At 39.2% G+C, this 10,167-nt stretch overlaps 1 long non-coding RNA gene across 1 annotated transcript; it reads right to left on the bottom strand.

Annotated features, from left to right (window-relative positions):
- Positions 1-885: 885 nt before the first annotated feature.
- On the bottom strand, positions 886-6,099 carry LOC137859587 (uncharacterized). Its single transcript, XR_011098404.1, has 3 exons — positions 5,865-6,099; positions 3,966-4,098; positions 886-2,292 (listed from the first exon to the last, which is right to left on the bottom strand). It is a non-coding gene; the product is annotated as an uncharacterized lncRNA (long non-coding RNA).
- Positions 6,100-10,167: the final 4,068 nt, after the last annotated feature.

Genomic DNA, 10,167 nt, shown 5'->3' with positions numbered 1-10,167 from the left:
TTTACAAACATATCATGTCAACATTTTGGCCCTGAGCATTATCCTAGTGTTTAGGAAGCCAGACTTTATATACTTGGATTCCTGTATGAAAGGAGCAGGTGTTGTTTATGGACAAGATGCATAATTCAGTCATTTTCTGCATTTTAAGGAGTTTAGACATCAGATCTAGACGTAGCTTTCATTCTGACCTACAAGTGTGGTCTAGGGACTCAGGGATTGGATTTTAGTTCAGAAGACTTGCATCCAGTTCCTGACAGCTGGTGACCTTGAACTCGATAGTACTTTCCTAGGACAACCTTACCTCATCCTCTTACTTGTCTCAGGATGGCTCCCTCCCAAGTTCTGAGTTATCCCTAGGTCTAACTGTCCACACAGCCCTGTCTTCTGTGACTGTCTGGAAGATCACATTTTTGTCACAGTCCTGCAATGCTGTTATTTGGATTTCAAACAGTTTTGAAGGCTGATTTCTGCACCGACAGCTGTGTCCTCCTGAATGCTCTTGATCCTATGCAGGGAGAATCACATTAGTCCGGCCAGGCAATCTGCCACAGCCACAGCAATACAACCAGTGTATTGCAACCCCTTGGCCCCAGAGCAATACTGACCATTCAATACTGACCATTGGACCCCTGTCATTACTGGCCAAGAGATCTTCCCTGGTTCTTCTGCTGGCATCCCATCGTTCAGAATCAACAAGTCTAACTTCATCATAAATTGCTTTAATGAATGTAGCTACAGATACATTAGACATGGACTCAATGGCTCCCTAATTTGCATGCCAAGAAAGCAGTGATAAAACACTTTCTGCACTTGCATGTTTTGTGATTTAGTGTCTGGAAAGTGCTTTATGATCTGAGGTGCTGTGCTGCTGTTTCTGCAAAGTGCTGCTGCAAACAGAAAATGGCACGGTTCTGTTCCAATCGCTCAGGGACAAGATAATAGCTGTAACTGCATCTTTGTGCACACAGAGCATCATGCAAAAACCTTCCCATATGGGAGGCTTCCAGCGTTAATAAGTCATTACTTGAAAAGAGTTTTGCCTTCCTGTTTCTTTCTTTAGCCCAGCTTCTCCCACCTGTCTGAAAATATCACCTCAATGCCAGTCTAAAATCTGGATATCATCAAAGGGTTGCTTTGCTAAATGAATATAATCATCACCAATATCACAATGACCCAAGCAGGACTTGAACTTAATATTGTGCTGAAATACCTATTTTTGGTATGTATGCCATGGATGAAAGGGTTCATTTCTGTAGAATCGAGAGATTTTTAATTTTCCAAAGGAAAAGATGAACCTTTTATTTTAAAATAAATGTTATGCAGCATTGTCTTCTGGACAATTGCCATTCTCTCATACATACAGATGGTTAAATGTTTGAAAGAACATATTCATTTTTCCTTGCTGCTTCAGACAAGTTGATAGGAAATTTAACATAGGTGTGCAGAAACAAGAAAAACTTAAAAGTTACTTTGGAACAAAGTCTAATTAAAAGGGAAAAATAACCCATCCCTGGAATAGTTGCCTGTTTCAGGTCCAAGTTTTGGTGAACATAGGACTGAAATATTGTTATTTTTAATTTATTTTGTGGTGAATCTACCAAGTTTGAATTTACAAAGCTAATACTTAGAAAAAAACTCACCACTTAAATTGTGATGGAAAAAAAATAGGGGTAGGAAAAATTCCTTTTTGACATGGGTCAGACTTATCCTTCAGGCTTGGTTTATGTTTTCCTATAAATAAGTAAATAAATAAGGAACCAAAAGGAATGAAAGATCAAATCATTCCATTTAAAATGCCACAGATATAATATTTTGGCCCCATTTTCTGATTTTATTTCAGTTTTTGAAGTTCTTTCAGTTCTGACATAAGAGGCAGCATGTTTCAATAAAGTGGTTTACATATAGCAAATTAGCATTTTCCAATGGGAATAAAGTCTCTATCACTTCTCTTTGTAGATGAGTCATTACCATAAGATGACTGCTGTCTTAGCTAGCACTGGGGACAGAGACAACTGCCACTAGACGAAGTCATAAGGCCCTACAGTAAGAACTGAAGTGCTGGGTACAGTAAGTTCTGGTTAGAATAGCTTTCCTATATCTTGTTTTGGGAATGTCAAGAAGTGATAAGTGATATAGTGATCTTGTAACAATGCAGTTGTGTTATTCCAAGATGATGAAAGGAAAGGGTTTTGTTATGGTGTGTTTGTTTGTGTTTTTTTTTTAAATCACAAGGGTTGATTGAGAGAGCATTATGGCTGAAACAAGGTTTGCTTCATCTCAGAATAATTCAATCTGGAAAAAAAAAAAAAAAAAAAGAAAAAAAGAAAGAAAGACTTACCAGGATGTATGAACATATTAACAGTTTTACTACTCACTGATGAAGAAAAACATCATCAAGGCTTTTCACTTCCTTTCAGAGGATAAAAAGCAATGCAAGTTGCAGAAAAAAATAAAATAAATAATAATAATAATTCGGCCTGTGACAGCCAGATATTGGTAGTAACTTCCAACCTTGTAATTATAAGTTGGAACAAAAACTTGGTGGTGATATTGTTAACATACTGGGATTGGACTAGATGATCTTAGAATCATTTAGGTTGGAAAAGACCTCTGTGATTCTCTGTTACTAGTTTAAACCCTTTATAACAGTCTTTGCTTGGTACAGGGTGCTAGGAACACACAAATCTGACTGGCAAAAGTGTGAGAGGAATCAATCAGCCATAACAACTCTTTGCTGTCCATTGCCAGTGGTGCAGTAAGAATAAGTGTTTGCTGTAAGAACAACTCCTTAAAATGTTAAGCTACCTTGAAGGGAGCTGATCAGTTTTCATGGCATCAGGTTGTATTGCACAATACTATTGTCCCACTGTGCAGACATCTTGTGCTCCAAAAGTGCAAATTATAATTGCAACTGCAAGCATGGACTAAGCCTTTAATTCTGCCACTGTAATTTTTTCCCATTCATCTCCCTTTGGGCACACCATTTCATTAGGATTAGCAGATCTGGGTAGTGGAAGAAGCAGCTTTGGGATTTGGATCTCAAGATGTTCTTTGCTTGTGGCTCTCTACTGCTTTGCCAGCTGTGCAACGGGGTAGTCAAGTGTCTTTTAATTCTGGCAATGGAGAGACAAACAAAGAAAATTGCAATTCAATCTGGAGTAAGCATATGGGTCAGTTCATGGATTCTTTGTTCATTTGGTTGCTAATGTAGTCTGGGAGATAACGTAGAGTCTGACTTCCTTTGAGCATGACCTGTGTCAGGGAAGCTTTACTTACACAAAGGTAAACAAACCAGCAATCCTCTTTCTGAAGTAGCTTGACTTTAAAAGAATTGGAAGAAAACATTCTTATCAACTCTTAGTTCAGATTTCCTAATATCTTTTCCTTGAAGTATGATTTCCTTGTGAGGAAGTTTTCCTGGGCTTTGTATCAGGTCATGCCTTTCAGTTTATTAATATTCACAGATTCTTCCCCATAATGGATATCAGAATACCAGACTGCTTTGGAAAAGCCAACCTTCTCTGCTGCATGAACTTTTTGCTCCCAGTTACACCCCATTGCCTGTAAGAGTTGAAAGGAATACAGGTTTCCACTATCAGCCATACACAAGGATACCAGAGCCAACTCTGGTGTAGTTCATTGCATGCCCATTTTGTACAGTCTGTAACTGTATTGTCCTGTTATATGTATCGTGCAATGGATAAAGGTTATCCTTGGAGAAGTCATCGTATTTAATAAGCAGCTGGATTTTACTGGTACATCTTACATGTAAGTATATCCATATATGTGTGCGCATTTCTTTAAGAAACAAATAGTTCTTCCTTGTGATTTCAGTTCAGATTTATAGTTATTGTGAATGACTAAGGATGCCAGTAATTTTACAAGAGGAACTTGATATTATGAGATCTGTAGTATGAGGTTTTTCTCCATATAAGTGTGAAAAAGGATGTGCTTTTTCATCTCACCTTTAATTTTCCTCCCCAATAACAGCAACAAACTGTACTGTTGAAGGATCCATCACACATTCATCACTGCTTTCTCTTGCACCATGAAGCTTTGCAGACTTCAGCCAGTGACACAGTTCCAGCCTCATGGGTTCTGTTACTCACACACAACAGGAACAAGAACCTTAGGCAGAGGAGTTGTTGGGTCAGAGCTAGGATGAGCAGATCATTCATGAGACTCCGCGGGCACCAGCTTTCCCTCCCAGCTCTGCTGGTACTCTGCCTGTTACCACCTTGACTTCCTGGCTGGCACATGCTAATGATGACATTTACTCCTGTCTGTTTGGGCAGAGAGATGCAGCAGCAGAGCTGTTGCTAGGACTTCCTGTGAATTTAATAGCACAAGGTCAAGTTCAGCTGTGGCCTTGAGACATAGCTGATGCCTTTCTTCTTCTCTCTTCCCTCATTCAACCAGCCACTTGGGCCATGAAGGGGATAAGACACAGGGATGCTGGCTACAAAAAAAAAGGCAGGCTACCTCCAGGCAAACATTATCTTTCAAAAAAAATGTATATATTTTTAAATGCATCTTCAATAACATTTTTATATGGATGTGGTTTGTTGGTTTTTTTTTTTTTTTGATAATACTTTTTTTCTTATCTGTTTGGAAAGGATCTTTACCTTAGCCTGGCCTGCTAGCATAAATCAGCAGCAGAGACAGAGACCAATCCTGTTCCCCTTGGTGTCCCATTCCTCCCGCAGCACCTCTCTGCATTGATTCGCAATCTGCCCTTCTCTAGTTCAGAACAGCCAGAGCTGCATCAAACCTTTGTTTCTGCCTGTGGCGATATTTCTGCAGGCTTTGATCTTGCATCACACATACACAAAGGTCGGACAGCAGAGCATCAAACCATTGCAAAGCTCAAGGGTGCTGCGGGAGTCAACACCAACAGGCCAGCCTGCTGCAGGACAGCCCCAGTGCCACAGACCAAGGGGAAAGTTATACTGATGAATATTATTTTGTTCAGAGCTAAAAGCTAGCTTCTGGCTGCTAGCAAATGTTGCAAAACCCCCATGTTTTCTTTCAGAGAAGAGATGTAGAAATTTCTACATCCCAGATGTATGCACCACCTATTTTTTGGATGAGTTTACTGAACAGAGGCAACCTTACACGTGGCTATGTATCAGAGATCCTTCTGTTCTGCCCCATAGTCTTAGATTCAGCAACTAAACACCTTGTACTAAAGCATTAGGGGCATATAAATCCTCCTTCCAGATTGGCTCCAAAGTTGTAACTCCAAACCTTTGGATCTAAAAGTTTAGGCCACTGACTCTGTGACAAAAAGGCCAGTCACTAACACTTTACCCATGGTGGAAGTGGAGCAAGGATATCACACTCAGCTGTAAATGCTGACAGTAATTATCCATTGGAGGGAGACAAAGAGCTTTATTTATTGCACTTCACTATGGTTGTGCAGTGACAGTTACTCATATTTTCCAGCTGCTCAATCCAGATGTTGCTTTATTTAGAAATGAGTAAAGCAACTTCAGCCACCATGGGGTTGGGATAACTGCAGGGATGATCCTCACTCCACAGGATATAGTAGAAGCACCAACTAACATATATATATATATTGACTATAGAAGCGTGATATAAGGACACCTCCAGACACAAAGGGTTGGCTTTAGCCTTCTGTGGTACTTCAGAGAACCAGGGAAGTCTCAAACAACAGACACCGTGGCTCGATGTCCCTATTTTGCCATACAAGTTTAACTAAAGCTCTCAGGTCATGTGTTTTATTAATCATAATAAACAGAAGCTTGTCCAAACAGAAGCTGACAGTCCCTCCTTCCCCCCCAGCACATTTCACAGATCTGTTGCACAAGGAGAAGGAGGAAAGAGATTCTTAATGAACTCACCATTCTTGTCCCTTGTGTACCTCTCCAAGAGGAAAACCACACTATGATTCCCAACATGCTAGCACCTTGTCTTCTAATGCTTTTCTTCCGTGCATCTATTTTCCTGACTGCTATTCCAGGAGCAAAGAATTCACAAGAAGGGAGAAAGAGATACCATACATCAACTGACCTGAAATCTCAGTTCCTATCATTGTGAAATGACAGATCTTCACTTTCATGAGACTATTATCAGATAGGCAATCAGAGATTAGTTTATGCTGCTCAGCTGAGTCCACTCTCACCTGAAGCTTGTCTAGGCAGGCAATATAGTAAAAGGTGATTATATTCAGGTGCAAACAGCTAAGGTGGTTAGAAATACCTTTGACCAAAGAGAATGCATTAGGGGAATTCAGGTCTGTGTTCACTTACACATATAGCTGTCTTTTAAGCATTATTACTTCATAATTTTCTGTGATTATTTTCCTAAAGATTCATTCAGCTAGTGATATGCAGTAAAAAGCAAATGACCCATTCAGATTCATTGTAATTCTTTCTATCAAATCTGTGAAACAGACTGTGGAAGAATTGTATGCAGGGGGATACTGGGTAGAGGGAGAGAAGGACGCACAAGACAGATGGGCAGACAAAAGTTACTGAAATTTTAAAACAGATATGCAAACATTAAATTCCAAATCTTTCTGCCATTGTGCTTTTGTGGTTCATTGCACCATCCAAAATAAATAAATAAATAAATAAATGTTGGCAACAGGGAGATATCAGAACCTGAGAAAATTGAAAAGGAGTGAGAGAATAAAACATTTCATCTTCCTGACAAGGTTACTTGGGAAGTTTGTAAAATGTCCCTCTCTTTCAGTCTGTTCTCTGCTTTCAATGTTATTTTTTCTGTCCATATGAAATGGGGCAGAGCACTCAAACAGGTTCCAGCTGGGGATTCATTGAGGTGGCCTCATTGCTGGGAGAGTAGCAAGCATTGCATTTCAAATTGCCCTCAGTGGCAAACCCCTGCATTAGAGTAATCACACAGGACTTGAGCTAAATAAGCAAAATGAAGAGGAAAAGTAGTAAATCTCTTTTATATGAAGGGTTTATATGATACTCAAACAATACTGTGCACAAGATTTTAATGAGCGAAATAATGTTTCTGTTGTAAAACAGCAACACAAATATTCATGCAAGGAAAAAAAAAAAAAAAAGGCACTTTTCCACCACCAGATTGGATTTTTCTACCTTGATTTTTACCAACTGAACCTGTTACAGGCAATAAAATAAAAATAAAATAAGTAGTAAATGCTAATGGCTGGATGATAATTGGGTATACATGTATGTAGGGAATGACCAAAACTGACCTTTTGAATTCTTGAGCACAAGCCTGCTACTTGCTAGCTGCAGTCAGTTTAGGCTGGATGTAAATTTTGATAACTCCTGGACTAAACAAAGAATTGCATCCCAAGTCCTGCAGTCAATAAACAGATGCAAGACAGAACCAGCTATTAGGAGGCTGCTTGTGCATTGTGCTTCTGCATGTAAACTATTTAGACTATGATAACAGGGGACTTGGGGGTCTGGAAAAGAGGAGGGTGCTCAAAGAAGGGTTCCCAAATAGCATTGGTTTTGGAAAGTGAAAGCAGGGACACGAAGAAGGTGCAGATCATGACTGGAGGAAAGATGTAAGATACGGGGGAGGTCATGGAGATCAGGAAGATGAAGGCAGATCAATACTGGGGGACACCCACTAGGGGTTACCTAGGTCCCATTGCTGATAATGTGATCTCCCTGAAGGGAAGGAAACTTGAGAGCTGGTGAATCCAATGGGGAGTGAGGGGTGGGGAGAGCAAGAGAGTGAGCATGTGTGTCAGATAACCAAGTAGGATAAAAGCTCTAACCTCATTTATTATTAAATCAATTCCAGGACCAGATTTACTGTAGGCTGTGATATACTCTGTCTCACCTGTGTCAAAGATCCAATCCAAATCACTCATAGTAATTTCATTGTCCTATATATTGCTTAGCAAAAGTTTCTTTCCCTCCAGAGTTGTCCCAGTCCCTAAGAAAGGGATGAACTTAATTGATAAAGCAGCTCACTGCACAGTACTGAACTCCACAGTCAATCAGAAATACACCAGTTAAGTCTTTCTCTTTCTTTCTTTCCTTATGTGTCCTCTTTGGACAGTTTCACACTGATGCAATTCATTGAAAATAGAAATAAATACAAACCTACACAGGGAAAATTGCATCTGAAGGTTTCCAGGAGACTCAGTGGTGACCAGCACTGAGAGATTACTTTATCTGCCTTGAAAGAAATATTCATCACCGTTTTGGCAGCTTTGTCATTCAAGTGGCAGGAAGATTTCAGTTTTTCATTCAGCAGGTGCTGATACAGTTATAGCAAATCCTAAGAACAGGAGAAAATAACCAGTACATACATATACATGCACAGTTCTCCCCCCCCATGTCTTCAAAGCTCAAGAGTGGAACATTTCTGACCTGAAATGTCACAGCCAAGTTGTTATTTCATGCCCTGTAAACATGTGCCAGATGATTGCATCTTCCCCTCAGGCAGAAGGATGGAAAATATCAGGTCCTTGCTAACAAACCTTGGGATTCTCTGTGCTTCTCCCTTTAAAAAACAAATCTGCTGCTTTGTAGCTGGGAGGCTTTTCGCAGCTTCCATTCAATCCTGCTAAAGATGTGATTTTAGACTCTGATACCTGGCAATACTGGGAAGAGATCAAGATTTCTTTAGGAGGGACCAGAACTGACCTGAGTAGGACCCACCAGAGGAAATGTCATTTAAGCGGGGGATATTTGCCCTTTTTAGAAGTCTAGCCCTTGATTTATCAGGAATATGGGAGGTTTTTGGAAAAGAAAAATGTTTCCTTGTGGGCCAAAGCATGTCATTGTGAATGAAATATCAGCATGTACTTGATATTTTAAGCCCCAGACATCCGAGTTTTTGATTCATGAATAAGTGCATAGGCAGCTGGCCCCTTCGAACTTACTTTCCCTTGGCTCTGATGCTGTAGGAACATTGTTGTTTATGTATGATTATTTGAAAATAAACAGCTATTTTAGCTTTTTAGTGCATAGGCAGATTAACCATCTAAGCATTGAGAGAAGCAGAGGCTCCATCAGAGCGGTTAGGATGGCTAGATGAGAGCAGAAAACATTGGTCTTCCCAAGATAAGTTCTTTCTGTCTGCGAAAATGTTTTTTAGCCACAGAGGAGGAAAAAAGAAAGACACTTCTCACATACAGAAAAGTACTAAATTGAAAGGGCCTGTTTTTTACAGCAACTGAAGTAGTCTCTATCTGTCATCTACGGGGCTGGGTCCTGGCGTCAGGGTTATCTAACAGCCTCAGTTTCTGATAGTAATTCAGTGTTGATTGCAGAAATAACAAAGGACAAAGGAACTGTCCATCTGAGAAACACAAAGCAACATTCAACCTTAAAAACTATTTCCCACACTAATTTTTGATGGACTATACATAACTCCTCTGTTACATTTTCTCATTGTTGCCTTATTTCTGAAGGAACTACTCCATTTGTATGTATTCATGTTGATTTTCCTGCTAAAAATGTCAGCCTCATTTATAAATTGAATGGGAAGTTGAGTCCCTGAAACTGCAAGACCCCTCCCCCTTGGGTAGGAAAGACTCAAGCAAGGCCAGAAATCAATATAACAGAGTTGAGAAAATGAAAAACGGAGGATTCACATACCTGATATGATGGTTTTTCTATTTAAGTGTATCTTTTCTTCAGATGACCTCAATCCACTTACCTTCATACCGTCTTGAAAATGTTACCCAGAGACAGGAAAAGTAGGAGAAAAAGTACAATATATCCCTTGTATATTGTATCTGTAATTGATATTTTTGCTATTTGTGTCAGCTTGCAAAATTGTTCATTAAGTTAATTTGTAAATCTTTACCTTATTTTATTCAAACTTGAACTGTTAACCTCTTTTACCAAAAATGCCTCTACTAGAACAGATTAGTTATAAATATGACTGCAATATTCCAATTTTTCGTTGACCTGGTTAGCTACAGTAATCATGTATTATTATTGTGTATAGTTAGAACACAGAAATCTAAGATGTGGGATAAGGAATAAGGCTTATAATACCTATGCTTTCTACATTAGTGAAATTTTAATAGGACTGGATTTTAATAAAATATTTTATACAATATTTTTATTATTTTTCCATTAAAATGTTGAGGGCAGAGGAAAAAAGTTAAATATGTATTAAGATGTATCACTCTTAAAATCACATTCCTGCAAAACATGCTTTTCAGGAAAGATGACA

The sequence above is a fragment of the Anas acuta genome, chromosome 7 (genome assembly GCF_963932015.1).
Source record: "Anas acuta chromosome 7, bAnaAcu1.1, whole genome shotgun sequence".
NCBI classification, from domain to species: domain Eukaryota; kingdom Metazoa; phylum Chordata; class Aves; order Anseriformes; family Anatidae; genus Anas; species Anas acuta.
This window is presented reverse-complemented; position numbering and strand designations above follow the sequence as displayed.